This window comes from Macrobrachium rosenbergii, chromosome 55 (assembly GCF_040412425.1).
Source record: "Macrobrachium rosenbergii isolate ZJJX-2024 chromosome 55, ASM4041242v1, whole genome shotgun sequence".
Classification (NCBI taxonomy): Eukaryota; Metazoa; Arthropoda; class Malacostraca; order Decapoda; family Palaemonidae; genus Macrobrachium; species Macrobrachium rosenbergii.
In genome coordinates, this window is record NC_089795.1 from 82,521,207 (window position 1) to 82,541,593 (window position 20,387).

Sequence of the window (20,387 nt, forward strand, 5' to 3'; positions counted from 1 at the left end):
GATCGACATTTTGTCCTTTGCGTGAAATGTTTACCAATCTATTGAGTGTCTTTAGCTTATGATGATTAAGATGGCATTGTGCACACGTTCGTCAGAACTGTTAAAGTGATGCACTGAAAGGTCTTTCATGTTAATTACTGCTCATCTTCTTTTCATGAGTAGAATATTGCAGAACCGAATGTGCTGAGATTCTTTTGCTTTCATTCCTCTACGTACAAGAAATAAACATTTTGAGGAAATTGTACTGTAGGAGTACATATTAAAATAGTACAGATACATTTAAGAAACTGATTTTCGACATTTAAGGACGAGTCTTAGTGATGCTAGGTCGACGAACACAGTTTTTCTTTGTCTTAAGGAATTGACACATGTCACTGGAGTTTTGATTCAATTTTTAACAAATTTGAGAGTTCTGAGACAGGAAAATGAGAATTACGGTTAATTACGTCTTAGTGTTCGAATGAATCACCAAACATTTAGCGAAAAAACCTACTTTAATGTCAGGTGCTGTCAGTCATTTGCAGCATATATAATTTCAGATGACTCTCACAAAGACACTTGCTCATCTTTGTTCAACTTTTTTCTAAAATGACTTTTTTTCATCATTTGGTCTTTCATCCTTTTTTTTCCTAAAATCATTATCTACTTTACAACTATTAAAAACGTAGTAGATTGCAAGATCTCATTTTCAGTCTGGGGAAGGTGATCAGGAAACTTTTCCTTATGTAACTTTGTCTCTCGTATCTACCAGGACAAAAGTACAGTAATTCTGTAAAATAGCTTGGCAAACAAATTGACAAGCCAACATCACCTTTAGACGACTACGAATAACCGAGAGAAAGAAAGAAAATAAGAAAAAAAAGACGAATGTCTGGATCGACCGAAGTAACTTCGTTGTCTGAAAAACTGTCCAACTCTTTCTTAAATATCTCCCTGCTTTGTCCTTACGTTAAGGCAAAGTTCTCAATGTAAAATTCTTCAGAATGTGGGAAGAATTTGAGGTTCGAAATACAAGAGTGCCTATTTAAAAAAGATCGTCTTAAGTAGGACACTCAAATTAATTTTTTCTCTTCCGTTTCGTTAGATACTTTGTGATGCCGGAAGCGGTAAATAATAACAGGTTCTTTGTGGCCTCGGATTTAATAGTTACAAAGAGATTAGGTATCCTTAAGCACATACTTGATTTTTGCAACGCAAAAAAACAGTTGAAGATTGCTATGAACTGATGCTTTCCAGTAGAGTCATGTTGTTCATTAAACTAACAATATCCTACACTCAAAATTCCAAAAGTCTACGTAGTTTAAGACTCCATAGTGAATACTAAAAGCAAAGAATCCCTTTTGCTATACTTGCGCCCGTATGAAGTATAAGCTTGACTATAATTACTGTCAAAAAAGTTTTCTTTCAAACCAAGACAATGAAATAATGGTATGCAACGAATTTCTGACAACAATTTAGGTCGTGCTTCTCCGTGGCGGGTAGCTGTGCGCAATTAGTTACGACTTTCCGCGATATTTCAAGTGATGTCACTCCATCCTCACATGGAAGACAAGGCTCCTCTCACTCTCTCGTCACTCGATCTCCAGGAAAAGGAGAAGAAAGTTTAACAGACATTCCCCTTGCTGCATATAAATGGTTTAACTTGGCGTCACCTCTCAAGAACAGATGGAACATGATAGGCGTTCCGTCTAAACTTCGATGTCCCGAGTTTGTTTAATCCACGTCTGTCTTTCTTGCTTAATGAAGTCATTAACTGCCACATCAAAGTCTGTTGTTAATTCACAGTTCCGTCGCTAAATCGAGCACCAGACTAATGTAGTAATTTGTTCATTGTTTTTTTTTTTCTAAATAGACTTAAATGGAAAAGAAAACTGGCGTGTTGCCATGAGAATATGAAGTATATAAGTTCCTATGAGTATGCTCTTTTCTAAGGCATAATAAGTAAGCATGACGTCACTCAAAGCTTGTGCTGTCTTCATTTTACTGGATTTTTAGCTAAGTCAATCGGAAGAATATATGGGATTAGCTTTTAGGGGAGAGTGAAGACAGAATTCTTGCTACACAATAATTTGCGTACAAACGACAGGCCGCGTCTCAATAATTGAATTTATGATAATAGTTTTATGTCCCTTTTTCCGCGTTACCTCAGTGGGTCGCTTAGGTTTTCCTGCCATGGTCACGATTTATCATTTTCGACTTCAGCCAAGGAAAGCGGCGTCGCCCCACAAATATCGCCTGAAATCCTTATCAACACAAACTTGAATCAGGTTCGCCACTGAGTCTCGTGGCGAAGGCAGCATTGCTCTCTATTTTGGCATGCCTCCACCAACCCCCCTCCCCCCACATACTTCTTGTGCCTCCCTCCCTTCCACTTCCTCCTCCTCCTGCTCCTCCTCTCTTTCTTCCCCCATCGATCTGTATAGTTGGGAAGTCTTTGCGTGATGACATTACCCACTTGAGAGTCTCTTAATTTGGCGGTTCAGTTTTGCAACATCATTAATTTAGTATGACAGTTATATACTTTGTTAAATCTTAAAAAGTTCACTAAGAAAATTCTCCAAGATCTAATTTGCTGTAGAGTTTCAGTGAATGAATTTGCATTAACAATATAATCCCTTATTGTAATAATGATAACAAATATTTAATATAATAATTATTGATCTCTTAGTTCGTCTGCGATTGAAAGTGAACCATTGTTATACTGATAATGGAATAAATAGGATCTAAACAAAAGATCGGGCTGTTTCGTCCAGGCATGCTCAGTGTTATATTTCGTGGATTAAGCAAATATACATAATAAAGCTATTGAAATATTTTGGGAACAAACTTTCCTCTATAGAAGTTTGATCGACAAGTTTATTTTTCGGAATTAATTCCATAAAATGATAGGGTACCTGAATATAACAGTTTCAAACGTGATGCCACTGACTGACTGTATTTCCTCACGGGAGCAGTAATTGAGGTCTTTGTGCATCGCAACCCCTTTAAAAAAAAAAAATGGCATTTCGATAGAGGCTGTTTTACGAACATTACAGTGTCAGCGAGTATTTTTCCATTAATAGGACATTGTTATTTTTAATGCACGTCCCGAAAACTTGGCTTTACAAAGCCAATGCCTTAGAAGCCGGGCACTGAGTAAAACTGCAGTAAACACACTGCTGCTTGGTAAACGAGCGATGTGCACGAAATCTCTTCATTCAGTGATGCAACAAAAGGCCGCGTTCTTTACAAACCTACCATTGTCGGTCCCTTGATCTCCAGCAAACTAACCCAATTAATCTTCACATGCAAACATTTGTCAGACTTCTTGTGATATATGCGTATATATTCCTTCTGTAATTTAAGCCTTCCAAAGCATTTGTTTTCGCTCTTTACTGGCAACGGCAGATTGGACTCAGAAATAAAGCCTTTTCATCACAATACGTCACTAATTGCATTGCAATTCTTAGCTCTGTTTCTCTTTTGCAAAGTGTACTAAGCATATTATTTTTTTGTTCGGTAAAATTTGATTTTAATTTTCTCTCTCTTCTCTCTCTCTCTCTCTCTCTCTCTCTCTCTCTCTCTCTCTCTCTCCAACCTAGTTTATGATTTGTTTACTTCAAAACAATTATTATACAAAGCTGGTAAAAAAAAAACCCTTTGTCATGGAATAAGCATGTGAACAATGCATTGTATGAACAGTTTGAATCGAATTTCTTGTTGCTATTTTAGGCAGAAAACCTCTGTTCTCTAATTAATTCATTGTCATTTTTCTTTTCTCTCCAGGACGGTAGACACAGTCAACTGAAGTCTCTCCTGTACTCGTTTGAGATGTGTCCAAGCAAAGGACATTTAAACTATTTTCCACGCGCGAACGACATCAAGTGATCGCACACCGAAACATTTGCCAAGCTTCTGACTTTCCATCTTCTTTATTTCAAGGTAAGACATTTTGTTTTTATGTTTTTCATTTCATTTCCAAGACACTGAAACTGGTTTTATGGTTTTAAGTAACTGTGTTGTTTATGCCCTATGTTCCGTATCATCGATACTAATCTCTAAGCGTTATTTAAAAAGTGTCCATGGCTTTTTCTTTGTTCGCCTGCAGGGGCAGTGGGGCAGGGTAAGTTTTGCGATATAAATACACAGTGCACTCGCAACTGATATGGTATATCATTAAAACTTTGCAATATACATTTTTATCGCGATTGATTTGAACTGAAAAATAAAGTAGATCAGCGCAGTTTTTACATAAGTTGATGATTTTTGCTCTTAGCAACTGAAAAAGTGAAAACATTGTCTCAGAGAGAGAGAGAGAGAGAGAGAGAGAGAGAGAGAGAGAGAGATTGGAGTTAATAATTGTGAGTAAATAATGTATGATACTCCGCATTAAATTTCATGCAGAGAAAAAAATATTAAGGCGTGCCTTTCAACACTCATAACAAGAAACAACAAAACCAATCATAATTTTAGACTGGAAAATCTCTGCAGTGGTATATAAAGCTAACACTGGTTCTTTACAATAGAGTATATCAGAGTTCAGGAACAAAAAAGAAATGTATGCCTGTCTTTTCTTTTCAAGTGTTATCGTATTGTGATAATTACCGTCGGCCTCATCTGATCCCCTAATGCCAATGTTGTTGCTAGGTATTTAAGGTAGCGCACTTGCCATTTGACCTTATCACGGATGTCCAACACTTGTACGTCATCCTATTTTCCAATCTTATACCTCGTTTTCCGTGTCCTTGTCGCTTTCATTCATTTTTCTCTCCTCTGCCTCGTCTAGCCTTGCCTTGACGGCGGTGAACCTATTGTTCTAGGTATTGTCTCTCTCCTACACTTCTTCCCCTATTCTATTCAGCGCTCGGTATTGACGTAGCAGATATACGATTAACAGCGTTTAAGGCCCTCGCATTCAGCTCTTAAACGTCTTGAAATATAGCTGGCATTGGTCACTATCAAGTACAGTGAGCTATTTGAGGATTGACAGGAAGGTTTTATTTTTTATTATTTCATTGACACTCATGTTTGCTAATGCACTGGTAGTAGTCTGAGATCCGGACTGTTGCACCAGTCACAGCGTAACGTACTGCGTACTAAACTGTGTTCTTGACCCACTTTCCCTTCCACCACAAACGATGTGTTGCAAGAATCTATGGGGGTTTCACGCCAGACTTCGATCTAGCAGTTTAAATTCTGTCTGCGATTCTGGATATCATACTATATATAATAAAAGAACATTCTTTTATTATATATATTTTTACTGTGCCTTTGGTTTTTTCATAAGAACCTCATGCTATTAAAATATTTTTGTCTACGGAACTTACAAAGATATTTGAAACTCTGGCAATATTTTGGCGGTATACACATACACGCTTATATACTGGAAAAACACAGTAGGTCCATGTTTAATTAGAGCAGCAAATGGTGTTCAAAGTAGATATTATATCTTTTTCGTTTGCTAGTTTGATTAAGGAATCAGTTTATGAGAAAAGAGTCGCAATTTTACACCTTTTCCTTGAGTGTGTTTTTAAATGTGTGTGTGTTTGTGTTTGTACGAAACATGGAACAAGCGAGAGTGCGCGGGCTAATGTACTGGTGCTTGCTTTAGCCCCTTTAAATTCCGAATTCCCAGACGCTACACAGATGAGAGCATTTTGTGTCCGCAGAAAGCTATTGTTTCATCTGGCATCGCCTTTAACGTACTGTTATTAATTGCCGGTGAATTCCGTGTAATTATTCGTACTGTGAGAAAAGATTTGCATTGTGATGTTATGCAAAATACATATAATGTGCGACTCTTTCAACAAACGACCTCTCTGCACTGCTGGCTGACTGGGAAGTCAACATATCAGTTTTTAAACAAAGTATGTTACTTGTTTTCCAAATAGGTGGGTCACAATAAAGTAAATAAAATAGCTTCATTATTGGACGATGCTGAATACATATTCAATTTCACTTGTTGCATTTACAGTAGGTACTGTTCAAAACGTCATGACATGCATTCACAATGTCTTTTTCTTTATATTCATCATGCCTGATACAGATACTAAATAGCGGCATAGATAGCACACAGAATTATTTCGGGTGTTGAAGCTTCCTCTAAAATAATTTATCTTTGAAAATACTTCACTAACTTGAATTACAGAACTGAACGATATCGAGATCCCTATTCATTATCTCTCTAAAGGCAGAGGAGAAACAAGCAATGGGATTAGTCGGTAATCATAACAAAAAAAAAAACGCGCTTTTACCTCTGGCAACGTTGGCATTGTCTAATAGATGAATTTCTATAACGCAAGGCATCAACACGGCTCAGCCATAACAATTCATCTGTAAATTGCTTTCGCCTACGTTCTCGGAAATTCATCTGACGTCGGCACTGGCTGAGTAAACAAGCATTATTATGGCGTTAGAAAAAGCACTTGTTAAGAGGAGGCGCGTTCATTTCATCACATCTCGCGCGTCATCGTGTATTTGTACCTACAGGCGCTGATGGACGGAGTTTATTGGAAACGGTGATTCTCTTGTCTGTTCCATTAATCGGTGGTTTGAGCCGTATTTTTCACGTCGTTAATTGATGCGTTTCATACGAAACCCGTATTCTCACCTCGAAAGCCGCTGGTATCTCTCGTGAAATATTTCAGCCAGGCATGGATTGACCTTTGGGTATAAACGTACTTTCAATGTAACCGATTTTCATTCCATCATCAGCATACTGTATATGTGAAAGTTAGCGGGGATAGAAATACACCATCGTGCGCATTGGTAGACGACAGCCTTGGCGGCAGAGCACACTGCAAATATCCTGATGTGGAAGTCTACGGTAAACGAACGGCACATTTCAATTATGCTCAACGGTGGCTTGTTCATTCGTCGAAGATTTAAGCCAGCCTGTTGCTGGCACGGGCTCTTGGGCAGTCCGTTACTTGAAGTGGATCCTGTATTTTCTTGTTACTTTTTAAAAACAAATAATTACAGTTTACACGTAATTATGATTTATCATGTTTACACGTACATCAGGAACAGAGAGTAAATTTTAAAAATTAGAATGCTAGCTTCAATTTGAACATTGAAATTGCTGCCTGCCAACTTTATTTATAAATTGATAACTTATGATTTTAAAAAACATGTTTAAAACTAATTATAGTTACAAATTAATGACGAATTAAGAAGTGTCACAACGATTACAACTTAGATTCCAGGTCTACCCCTTTCGGAAATTTTTAGCGTAATATTTTTAAACGTCATAAAAATCACCTCTTCGTAAAATATCTTATTCAGCATCTGCGGCTGACATTTCAGCTGACCATCTAGAATTATCGTAAAGTTTTTTTGATTAATATTTTACTTTCAACATACGAAATTAGAATATATAAATATACAAAGTGGCTCAGCAAGTATACTAGGAAGATAATAAGTACCGTCCTTGTAGAAAATACGTTTCTAGGAAAACTTTCATAATTTCATTCAAGTAACGTAGAAATTACGGTGTTGGAGGCGTTGCTCCTACGGTTAAAGAAACTGACCGTTCACTACGTTTCTCAATTATTATAAAAAAATTTTTAATATATGGTCTTAGGTATTCTGCCCTGCAGAAAATTATCTCCCAAAACGACATGCACATCACATCCGTAAAGAGAAGTGAACAAAACTGGTGAAATGAATGTCATTTACCGTAAAAAAAAAATCAGAACATTGTTTCTTCTTCTTCTTCTTCAGAGAGAGAGAGAGAGAGAGAGAGAGAGAGAGATATCGGAAACCTTTCTGGATGGCGTGCACGTGTAATATTGAATCATGTTAATCTCGAATCGTTTCCAGAAAGAGTTGCATAAATCATAGCTTGCAAAGTGAAGACCGGGGAGGGAAGGAATGGCATGTGCTTTGTAGACCCACTTGACAATCACTTGCAGACGCGAAGAGAAAAAGGCAGTACTTGAATTGCTTAATTGACTTTCAGAGGATGACCTTGACCCACTTTTCTCCTGAACCAGTTGAGTAGGTCACCAAGCGTAGAGCTCATTTCCATCATCTGTGCTGTGTGCTGTATTTATACGTCTCTCTTCTCTCTCTCTCTCTCTCTCTCTCTCTCTCTCTCTCTCTCTCTTACACAAACATACACACATGCGCGCGCGCGCGCGCGTATAGGGAGCAAGACTTGGGTAACTCCTGTTAAGGGGAAAGGAAAGAAATTTACCAAAAAATAAAGTAAAAGTCTAAGTTCTGAATACTAATTTTATCCAGAGTCAAAACATAACAAGAACAAATAAGCGAAAGAAGTTCCCATTACGAGAATTCCTGTTGCAAATGTGGCAACCCGAGCTATCCTTGTGTAATAACCAGTTCCGAAGACCACGAGTCTAAATAAGGAAGTACAAGAAAAGGTATGAAAGTTAGGGGTTAATTGTGTTTTTTGTATGTAATATAATATATATATATATATATATATATATATATATATATATATATATATATGCATATGTGTGTATATAAATTATATATATTATGTACATATAAATTATATATATATATATATATATATATATATATATATATATATATATATATATATATATATTATATCCATTCACTATGGGATTTATTAGAAAACCTCTTGTGATGAATATGTAAAATTTTGATTCTGGAGTTCTTACAAAAACTTAACGTTTCACTACAGTGAAATACACTGATTATAGACGTTAAAGCCTAAGCACAATTTACCTAAAGTAATGAATGTTGTACCTTTAAGAAGTTACAAACATAGTTCAAACACTTTCTTGTTAATTTAAATTGCCTTTTTAATGTATCTAGCTGTCGTCCGAGTGATATTGGGAAACGAATGCCAAAATGATTAATATAACAAGCATTTTGCTTTCATAATTTTGTGTCAGTCATAGTTTCAAAAGGCTCCCATAAAATCTCCCGTATTTGTTCTTGGAGATTATGCAAATCTCGTGTTATAAATATTTAATCCCTACAATCACGGACGAACACTTTTGTGTTTCTTCTCAAATTCTGCACAGTTAGGCCAAAATATTGAAAAGGCAGTATTTTTTTTAAAACAGTTTGTTGTCACAAATCTTGGAAGAGTGGAGTCGAATTTTCCATGGTTGGTGACCATTCGACTTTGGTGGTCTTCTAGATAAGGAGGTATCACCATTCGTGTGTGTGTGTGTGCGCGCGCGCGCGCCCGTACTTATGTGTGTGTGGCTGGGGAAGGGGGGGGGATGCAATTGTCGCGGCTTTACTGAAGTCTTCATATACTTGCGGAATGTCTATCTTGATGAACAGATCATTTACTAATTGCTATTCGAAGTATGAGTAGGCGCTAGCGTGAGTGCAAAGTCATTTAGTATTGAACAGAAATTCAATGCTGTAGGTGAATTTGCTGATGAAATACTGTTACAGTAAAACATTTAACCTTTTCGATATAAACTCGACGACATTTGTCGATGTGGCGCCAGTATATTTGGAAATATCACAATTCACAAGTCATTGTAAAAGAAAGACTTTTAGTAGAATCGTGTTTACTGATGGCGGGTGGTTCTTAAAAAGAACTACTTTCTCAGACGAAGGTATTTTGTATTCTTTATGTTGTTCATCCAGTGGCCGCGTTGCAGTGCATATAATAATAAAAGTTAGCGATATTTTTGTATATTCCGGCTAATATTTTTGACTTACTAGCTTTGGGAATAATGAGCACGCACTCACATTACATACATACATTAGATGCAACGATATACATGACTTCTGACCACTGAGCCATCAAGAGAGGACAAAGTTCTTATCATATATAATTCCCCTTTGGTGTAAGTCATTCCTCCTGAGGTTTTGTGAATTAGATATTAAATGATATTTATGGTGTAATATTTATGTGTGCGTATATATATATATATATATATATATATATATATATATATATATATATATATATATATATATATATATATATATGCGCCATTTCATTCAATTTCTTAGACTTGACTTCAGTTTTACTAAATTGTATGATTGTTCTTACGGTATTACTAGCTCTAAGCACATATCTTATTGATTGACTGAATGATCGCTTGGTTGGATTTAACTGAAAAGTGCGTAGTCAGTATTTCTCAAGACATTTATGTTTCTGGATGAAGAGTTACTACACAGATTCGTCAAAGGGGAAGAGCAGTTTAGTTTTACTTATCACTTCTGAAGGTCCGGTTTGTCTCAGATGGTCTTCGAAAATAATCTTTCCAAAAAATTTAATCCTAATTCTGCACTGACGAGGACAGTGACCAAATGTTAGGTATCATAATGAGGCACAGTGCCCGAAATGGCCTTAAGTCTTTTTTTTTTTTTTTTTGTCTTTGTCGATGTCATAATTGCCGTACCTCAGTAAGATCCATTTCCTCTTAACGTTGACGCAGATCACTTGTGTTTCAGTAAGGAGATGACCTGTGTTTCAGTAACTTTATTCTTTCGAAGAGAATTTGAAATTCGATCAGACTACAGCATGAGGAGTAACAGTAATAGCTCATTAGAACCATATTGTCATCCAAGTTATTTTGTTTAATAAACTTATAAATATGCAAAGAGAAAACTTTGGTTATACGACGGACATTGTCCTTTTTTGTGAACTATACCTTGAATTTCTTCATACTTCCCCAAGCATATCAATTCTGCAACAGCTTGGTGTTCAGAAGCAGCCTAATGAATAAAATATTTCCGCAAATGCCATATTCATAGTCGTCATTTAAAATAGACGATAGGCCATAGAATTCAAGGTTTCCGATAGAAGTTGTTGAATAATGGACAGAAGAAATTCTAAAAAGTTATGAGATTTTCATATATAATTCATTTTGAGTGGGCATTATTCATAATGATAGGATTTGTCCAATACAAAGTTAAGGAATGAATTCTGTTCATCTTTTACTTAGAGCATGCGAGATGTAAAATAAATATTTAAAATGGTCCTTGGTCAAGGCAAGTGCATTTTAAGCGGGCAAGATTTGCTATTCGTATTTATAGATAATGTTTAACGTTTACTGATAAGTTTTAGGAAATTGTGTAAAATCGGAAAGAAATTAGAAGTAACTCACGTCCATAGACATGTATAGAACAATTCATGATATATTTTTTTTTTAACATAGAGCGTGAGCTTAATTCCCCGGAGTTTGAAGTTTGAAGTCGTGTGAGCAACTAGTTTTCGTCTGAATGTTATCTAGGGATAATATATTGATTGGGAGTCATATAGGCACCCATTTCTTTTAATGATTTAAGTTTGAAGTCGTTCTAAGACCTTTTTACTAACGTGAATTATATTCCGACAGCAATATGAGTCTCAGAATTTTTACATTGTTGATTCCGATTGCCAAGGGATTATAGATATCCTCCAAAAAAAAAAATACCTTCAAAAGAACAAAGGCATTTCGTTTCATTCTTGTATATATCAGTTAGTTAACCTATCAGTATACCATGGAGCTATTTGCTGCCTATTATCTACACTTAACGAGGAGGTTGCGAAACTAAAAGCGGGATGAAATAATGTATTATTATTGCTGCTGTTGGTTATTCCCATTTGTGAACTTTATATTGAAGAATGTACTTCAATTTAGAGTCCCATGCTTACTATTGATGTTTTGCCTTCAGTGCCAAATTTCCAGCAAAAGTTGTAGTTTTACTTCCGTAGTATTTAAATAACGAAAGATCACACGTCAGCTTGTTACCCGAAGCGATATAAAAAAAAATCGTTATACTTTCCATTTATTAGAAGAATTAAACGAAGAACCGTTTGAGATCTTGCGTGCTCAGTGGAAAGATCCGATAGGCTGATTTTTTCAAGTTAAGTAGTTTACATTTGAGAGTATGCGCAGACATGTGGATAGGAAAGCAACAGCCATTCTGTCTCTTTTCCTGGAAGTCTTACTTAAATACACTCACATTGCTTCGTACGTTAAACATTTTAGGAAAAAACAGGTTATACACTGGCATTATACTTTCGGACCTTTTAACCTTTGCAGCTTGGTTTACGAAAAAATAGTCTTTGCTAATTGTTTGTTTTTCTGTGTGCGTTGACAACATAAAATGCTTGCGTTTTTACAGCTATTTCCATGTTGTTTGTTTTTCAGTGGAAATGTTAAACTTCTTTCCTTTGACAATAGACGTTCCTTTGGTTAACCTTTGGCGATACAATGCCTCCTGTAAATGCTCATTGTCACATGTATTGCCTTCCAGTTTTTTTAAGATATTGACTCGTGTTACCAAAACAGAAGGCTTTTTCACTGCGTCTGTGATTTCCTTCACTAAGTTTACTTTATTTTCGATAGATACATTTATGTTGTACAGTTTAGATATTGCCATCTTATTATTAGACTGTCATTTACAGTACAATGGACGTCACTGATGGTACCCTAGAAAGCTGTACTGAAAATGTAAAATTATTTTGCATATCCTAATTACTGACATTAATTAGCGACTAAAGATGGATAATTGAACATACATTTTAAAATTTATCATGTTTCTGTAAACTTTATGAAATAATAACCATTCTCATTATATTTTTGTTTGTTGGTCTCGTTAATATTACATTGTCCTTAGGGATCAGTTAAAGCCAGTTTCCTCATCGTGAGCGATGCTTTCCTTGGAGGGGCATTTTCTTGTACTTCCTTAACGCAGTGGCTGCTGTTGCTCAGTGATGGGTCCAAAGGTTTTAAAAGGTTTATTTTAATTTTTTTTAATTAAATATCATCCAAAAAATTAATGTACCCGAGTTCTTATGCAGCTATTGAATGTTCCCTATTACCATAATAATTACTTCCTATTAAACAATTAAATTCACCATTGTAATTCGCTAACTTAACGTGGAGTGGTAATCATGTTAGCGTATCTTCAGTAATTCCATATTGTTTGTGAACTGATGAAAGCTTATATACATCCTTGAATATAATAGCGGATTAACGTTATCTCGAATTCAACTCCTCTGCTTGCAATATGTTCCAAGAACAAAACAGGCACAAGCGTTAATTCGTGTAATTGCTTGTTTGCAACAAACAGGCATTTCCTTTTGAAATGTACATTGAGGAGTTAGTATAGCCACAATGTGTGAATTGCTTGTGAACATCAGCTGGATTCACTGTATGCTCCTGTGATTACCATTGCCAGCTTGCACGCTTATGAAAGCGACCGACAGCAAACATGCCTTGACCTTAAACGGTCCGTAGGTGGAAATATCCTTCTCGTTGCTAATATCCCGTATGCAGAATATAACTCTTTCAAATAAGGCAGACAGTTTTCCACGACCTAAAAGCATAACATAGTGTTTTTCCTGTAAGTACTGTACCCGGCCTCTTTAATCGCATTGCACAGAGTCAAAATGGCGTTTTCTATTTCATCATGAATTCGGCGAATCATTTTTCAAAGAAAATCATTACCCGAAGTTTCGCAATTAATAAGAGGAAAAATGAGAGTGTGAATGAATTTTTAAAGGGGATATACTGAAAAAAGTCCCATAATTTCCTTGTAAAGGATGAAAACTTTTATTACCCTCATAGCAACTATTCTGAGTAGTAAATGAAGCTGCCCATAAAAATAAAGCCATTTTATGTATGTATATATATATGTACATATATATATATATATATATATATATATATATATAGTATGTATATATATATATATATATATATATATATATATATATATATATATATATATATATATATATAAACTATATGTGTGTGTATGTGTAACAAAATCTTTTATCAAAGTCATTTCAGCCCATTAGAGAATAAAGACCACTGCATCAAAGGGAAAAAGAGAGAAATAATCAGATTCATTTTTAATGCAAAGATTGCTGCACTGCGATATGTCTTAGTAACGGTTGGTTTGCGTTATTTTTAAAAGTACGGTGTAATCCAACATTAGATTCATTCACGTATTATGCCGTACAAGAATGCAAGAAATTGTATTGTCATACTTGGTCACGGTAATCCTTGTTGCTGATCATACTTGACAGCTGATTAGAAATACACATTTGGACTAGGTTTTCCCAAGAAAAAACTGTGCACACTCATTATGAATTTTAAAAATCCAGTTTAAAACTGTAGTGCTCTGTTCCCAAAGTATGAGATCGATAGACAACGCTTGAAAATTGTCTGGTAGTGCACTTACCTGTAAAATTGAGAAGTTCAGATTATTTGTCTTATTAGTCTAAAATGTATGTCAGCATCAACAGTCATATCCTACTTTCGCAGTAAAAAATCGTGTATAACATAAAAACCATTAAGTTGCCCAAAGGTAAAAGATTCTTGAAAATGAATCTCGCACAGTGGGGCGGCATTTTTTGGTGGAGCTCTATCAACAAGTGTTGAATAGCACTCCAGGGTAGGTCATGACAACAGACCATGGATATCATAGTCATCTACCTAATTAAAAACCACGAAATACTATTCACGTACGTAGTCTGTACCATATGCTTATTATTTTGATAATCATTCGGCAAATATCTTTTAGAAGTTTTCCAAATTTTCAAACCCCTTCCTTCTGTGTCACTAAATAGAAAGCAAATGGAGTAGGTAAAGACCTACTGGCACTGCAGCCATTTTGGAGATTTTTTCTTTTGCGAGAAACGCTATTCTGAATTGGCTCAACATTCATCTGTGCAAAATCAAAGACCGAATATTAGTCATGTTATGACGGTGCGTATTGTTTTCAGATTCCGGAAGCGCTTTATTTCACAAACTTGGTAATGAATATATTGATGTCGAAACTTGATATCGCAGTGTTGAAAATTTTCTGCTTTGATACCTTGCTGTGCCTCTTCCACAAAACTCATTATGTGAAATGTGCTGGCGGGAATTGGATTAGTCGTTCCCGCGTCACGAGGAAAATATATTGTTTGGTTGAGTAATCACAGCGTTTTCCGCGAACTACTCCGCGCTTGAGAAAAAACCTCGCAGTAAATACCTGTCGTTTAAAGAAAATATATTGGCGTTACTCGGTGGCTTCAATGTAATCGTTGCCAGTGTCATAAGAACATGGTCCCTGAAATGTATGTTACTTAATTTGAAAGAAAGCTAACTTTTAAAAGAATGGTGAGAAAAAACACGAGAAAGTTTCACTAGCATTGATTAGTACCTATTGCGGGCTCTCTGTAAACATTCACAAGAGTACCTCTTTTCAGAAATAGCCCATCCTCTTGTCTGCACAATCTTTTTCTTTTAAAATACTCGTTTCCACATCCTTGTATGCATTTTCGTCTCATGTCATCTAATTGTTAAATATCAACTTAATGAAATTTCCATTAACTTGGTGTGGAATGTAATCTATTAGTGATTTCGACATGAGCCCGAGACTCTCAGCATGTAAGACGTAAACAAGATAGTAGATGGCTTCTGTGTATGCAAGTCATATTAGCTTGAACTTGAGCACATTCTGGTGTATACAGTACAGTTTGTATCTTGGGATTTTCCCGAAAGAATATATTTCTAGAAATCAGCGATGATTTGCTTTTGGGCACAATGCTGCCCTATAAATTTTAGGTGTGCGGATGTTATGCATTTGTGAAATTTTCTTCTTGCTCCGTTTTGTCATGATTTTGAATAGGATTCTGCTGATATGCTTTTGTACTTTTTTTTTTTTTTACTCTTCCTGCTGCTTCCATCGCTTTATTATCTTTAAGATGATTACTGCTTACGATTTATTCAGCTTCTCTGGATTCTACCCATCTGTTGCACGCTGTCTTTTTCTGCATCTTGCATCTTTTCGTCTTTGATCAAACAAAATGGCTTTTTATTCTTATACATATTCCCTACATATGCTATAATCACATTTTACTTGTTTAGATCTGTCAGATTCACGATGATGAAATAGCAGTGTTTGCTATTTCCACTCGTTATCATGTATTCACTTAGTACTCCCTTCGTGAGCGAACGATTGAATCCTTGCCTTCGTTTAGGAAACTACCATTTTCTTTTAGAAGTATGGTAATGCCTCAAACGCTTTTTCCTATTACAACATTTGACATAATTTTACAGGCTTCAGTTAAACGAGTTTTTAATTTCTCATATTATCGTGACCTTTGAACACCTGTGACTCATAGAAATATTATCTTGACACTTTGAATGCCATTGAGTCATAGGCAAGTTAAGAATAATGTTATTTTTCTCCCGTTCTTTCACAACGCTTTACTACTTCCTAGTGTTAGTAGTGGCTCATTATGAATCCTTTCCTATATACAAATTATTCATTACCGTAGTGGAATAACAGAATTCTTGTATCAGTTGATAGCTTTCACTGGCCCACCACCTCAGCCTCACTGCCTCTTCCACCTCTTGCAGAGTCTTCAGAGAAGTGGGCACTCACATTGTGGTCCGTGCTACGATGTGAGGCTCTCATCGAGAGATCCGCCTGCCTCACGGGCGCTTCTGATTTCATCAGGTAATGTTCGCCGATTTACTGTTTTCCAGTCTTTAGTGGGGAGCGGGCAGTGCAGAGTGATGTTGGAATTACTTTAGCTAGCGGTAGTCATAACTGTAAGTTTGCCTCGAACGGCAAAATGTAATATCCATCCGATTTCATTTTCAAGGCTTTATTACTAACATTAGTTTCACTAGCCTTGAGCTTGGGGACGTACTTTCAGATCTGATATTATGAAATTTCGAGGTTTAAGGAGATACGAAAGACCAGCAAAACATCCTAAAATCTTGTATGTTCTGTGATCAATATCAAGTAAACAGAATAAAAAATATACTAGAGAAAGATGAGAAAATGGCTACCGATGGAGAGAGACATTGTGAAAAGTTGGCTACCACTCCTGTAATTCGTCTTAAAGCGTTAGAGACCTGCTTTATATGTCATTCAGGGTCAGCAAAGTATAAGTACAGTAATAGACATCTACTTGTAAAGATAATTCTTCAGTCTAAGCATTTCATCGATTTCAAGTTCATCTTTCCTCGTTGCTTTCATCTTTAGATAACCTGAGTTATTAAGGGCTTGTTGAGAAGATCAAGTTTACTGCATGAAGTCAGGTACCCGTTTAAAAAGTCCATTAGGTTTAAAGGTCCACTTTCATGTAGTCTTGGACGGGAAAAGACACAGAGTCATTTTTTAAAAGCATTCTTGGATCCATTGTATTTATCACAAGCAAAACATGTATTAAAAAAAAAAAGGAGTTCAACCTTGTTAGACTTTTCGTTAAAAGACAGGTCGGTTGCTTTTTAAACGTAGTCTGTTGTCACTATAACAATTGTCACCAATGTCGTCTGAAAAAAATAAATAAAAATTTTTAAAAAATCATTCCTCTTACGGTGACTATTGATACCTGTAATTAAACGAGAAGAAATTACCAAAACTAAGTCATATCTAGGGTCATCCGTCATGTTATTTAATTGTATGATGCTTTTAAATGTCCTTGTAATTTTCAAAACCAGTGTGTGATAGTGGAATGCAGTCAGGTAATATAGAGATAAGTTACCCAGTCTCACGTTTTCCTACAATGGCATTACGTTCCGAGTCATTGTTGGGGCTGAGGGTTTGGAGGAAAAATTTAAAAATTCTTTTTGTGCAAATTTGTTGCCTCTGGTATTAGGATATCTCTGATAACGTGAAGATCTCTCCTTGGTGACTGTGGTATTCTGGAGGAGGTTTTTCCTGACTTTGGTCCTGATGTGTAGTGTAGTTAAGTTGGTGTAAATCATCCCTTGGTTATGGTATTGATTTAACATTGATTCGGGGTTTCGCTGCTGCTTTTGATTTAAACTTTTATGATACGAATACAAGAAATTCCTGTTAATCGTAATAAATTGATTATTTATATAGTGTGTATTTTGATTTACTAGATTTGATTTATATTAGTATTGCTCGCTGACATCGCCAAATATACATTTTGTAAAGAAATGACAGCGAATATCAAATCATTCACAGAATTAATGAATACTATATTAAATCTTATGTTCTCTCCTTTTCAGGTATGTGATCCTTTCTGGAACTAGCTAGAGAGGGATAAATATACGCGTATGGTAAGTAATGTAGAGTTTTTGAAAGTGTAGACACCACATTACGTTGTATAGACAAGTATTAATAAAAATGTGCAATGTGGAATATTTCCTACTCTCTCTCTCTCTCTCTCTCTCTCTCTCTCTCTCTCTCTCTCTCTCTCTCTCTCTCTCTCTCTCTCTCTCTTGCATACAGTATATTGACACTCATTAAAACAGTATTACTCGCATTCTGTCTTATTCTAAATTAGTAGCTCTTTATAAAGAAAAAAGTTTAAGCCAATGAAATCGATTAACTTAACATACTATAATCTCTAGTGAACACAAAGAATTGGCATGTAGTGGCTTAACTATCCTAAAGGACGTTTCAATGTAGTAACTGCTGAAAGTCCCCTGATGCATAACTTGGGTATCCTTCAGGAGCAGCATGATTGGAGAGAAAAATATTCCAAGAGTTGGCATCCTTCAATTCCAACAGAGAAGGTCAAAGGAACCTGTCTGCTAATGGCGTTTCGTATTCTTTGGTGTTCATTAGTTCAAATACTGGCCAGACCTTATGCTGCTTAACTTCATAGATGAAGAAATCAATGGTGTTATGCACATAGTCACTCGTGTAAATGCTGAGACTTAGATATTCTTACATTGTGGGATTTAATTAACGTCATTTGTTGACCTTTGTACTTTCTTCCGTTATTCTTTGCATCGGTTCCATTGAAGAAGGATTGTAAATCTTCAGTGGTCAACATTCTGTTAGTGAACTTTGCGGTTTTTATACAAATACCTCTACATAAAACTGGACAATGGGATGTCTTTCCTTCACCCCTGGGATATGTGAAAAGGAATTTTTTTAAAGTATACATGCAAGTTATACATGCTGGACGTATACGCATATGAATGTAGACTGTGTATCTACCAAACGTGCGCGTGCTACATCTGTGTTCGAGGAAGCCTGGCCACATCGCATAGACATTCTAGGGTGCTGTGACCTTGAAGCACTTCCTGTTGTTATCACACGTGACCATAAGAGAAATTTATGTTTTTTTTTTTTTCTATCAGGGTCCTATGGTTATATCTGAGGAGCCACGTGCCCTAAGCAATTACGCCTTTCATAATTATGGGAGGCAGTCCGAGAACAGTCTTCATTTTAGGTGGGAGAGGCTATCTCAAGGGTTTACTTATTATTAACAGATGAATAACAAAAGTACAAAAATATTCAGCACTGATTTCTCGGTTTCTTAATCCAAGAAAATGAACTGAAAAAGACCAACGCATGTACTGTACTTTCTCTTATGTGTACAGGAAGCATACCATTCTCTACAATGTACTTATGAAAGTACGGAACACTTAGCTCAGTTCGAACCTGAGAACTTGTGAATCCTCAGTGTTTCACACGGAGGATTAGCAGTGCCTAATTGCATGGAACATACCTTAGTTCTTCCCATGTTATAATGATTAGTGTGCTGTCTGCTAAAACACCAGCTTCTTTTTCTTTTGCTGGAATATATTTTACCGCCTCTTCGGGGAGACTAAATTCTGTTATTCATTTCTCCAAAAGAGGTGCTCCCCATTCCTCAAATGGCCCATCTGTAAACAGAAATTCCTCCGGTATAGAAAAGCTAATGGTTCTCTACTTAGAGAGCGACTTGAGATCTCATCACCATGAAAGCTGTCGACTTTCCTTTGTCACAGATTATTCTTTTATTTTGTTCCTGTACTTGATTAAAAGCAACATCGGAAACGGCTTGGATAAACTTCATTTAGCACTGTCGGGTTTGAGCTTCTTTGAAATTATTTCAAAAATGCTCTCTGTCGGTCAGATTAATAGTTTCTGGTTATCGCTCTGCAATACACTTGTGTCAGATTCATAGTACTCTATAGAGGTGACGTCAGATTTCATGTAGATGAAGGTACTTCTCACTGACATAGGACTATTGAGAATCGGCAAAGAGACCCTTGAACACCTTAAATTCATTCCTGGGTTCGACTCCAAAATTCCTGCATATTCATACTTCCCAGGTTTGTGTGGTGCGAATTTTTCCTCTTTGGAATATTTTGCCTTGCTAAACATAGAAAAAGGCTCTAAAACTGGGACTGGAGTTCATATTCGTTATCGGGAATCAAACAAACCGATAATGTTTATACCCGAGAGGTGCTAATGTGACTTCTTTGTAACCAATTCTTATATTTAAATTTTGATCTAACGAACAGGGATAAATCAATGTGTATTGCGATGGCGACTATGATTAGCAATTTTGACACCCCTTGCTCAAAGAAAATTTGGCAAACCGAAGTTGGAAACCATGGTGGTTCTGTATATGTGCTATATACACTCTGTTACTTGCAATGTTACTTGCAAGCAGTAACTGTGTAGATCTTCCGCAGAAAACGTATCAGTTCTCGTTGCGTGCCACCATTCTCGATAAAGGGATTTACATC

At 36.1% G+C, this 20,387-nt stretch overlaps 2 protein-coding genes across 26 annotated transcripts in view; one reads left to right on the forward strand and one right to left on the reverse strand.

Moving 5' to 3' along the window:
* Positions 1–20,387, forward strand: part of Eip74EF (Ecdysone-induced protein E74) — an 874,816-nt gene that overhangs the window by 369,013 nt on the left and 485,416 nt on the right. For 18 of the 25 annotated variants that reach the window (XM_067099148.1, XM_067099116.1, XM_067099125.1 and 15 more), the window contains 2 exons: positions 3,766–3,921; positions 16,296–16,395. The gene's annotated coding sequence lies outside the window, so the exon portion shown is untranslated. Of the gene's footprint in view, positions 1–3,765; positions 3,922–16,295; positions 16,396–20,387 lie in introns of those variants that run through there. The other 7 variants (XM_067099139.1, XM_067099144.1, XM_067099140.1 and 4 more) reach the window with 2 other exon arrangements.
* Lsm11 (U6 snRNA-associated Sm-like protein LSm11) overlaps positions 1–20,387 on the reverse strand; it is a 339,755-nt gene that overhangs the window by 16,278 nt on the left and 303,090 nt on the right. The window lies entirely within an intron of this gene.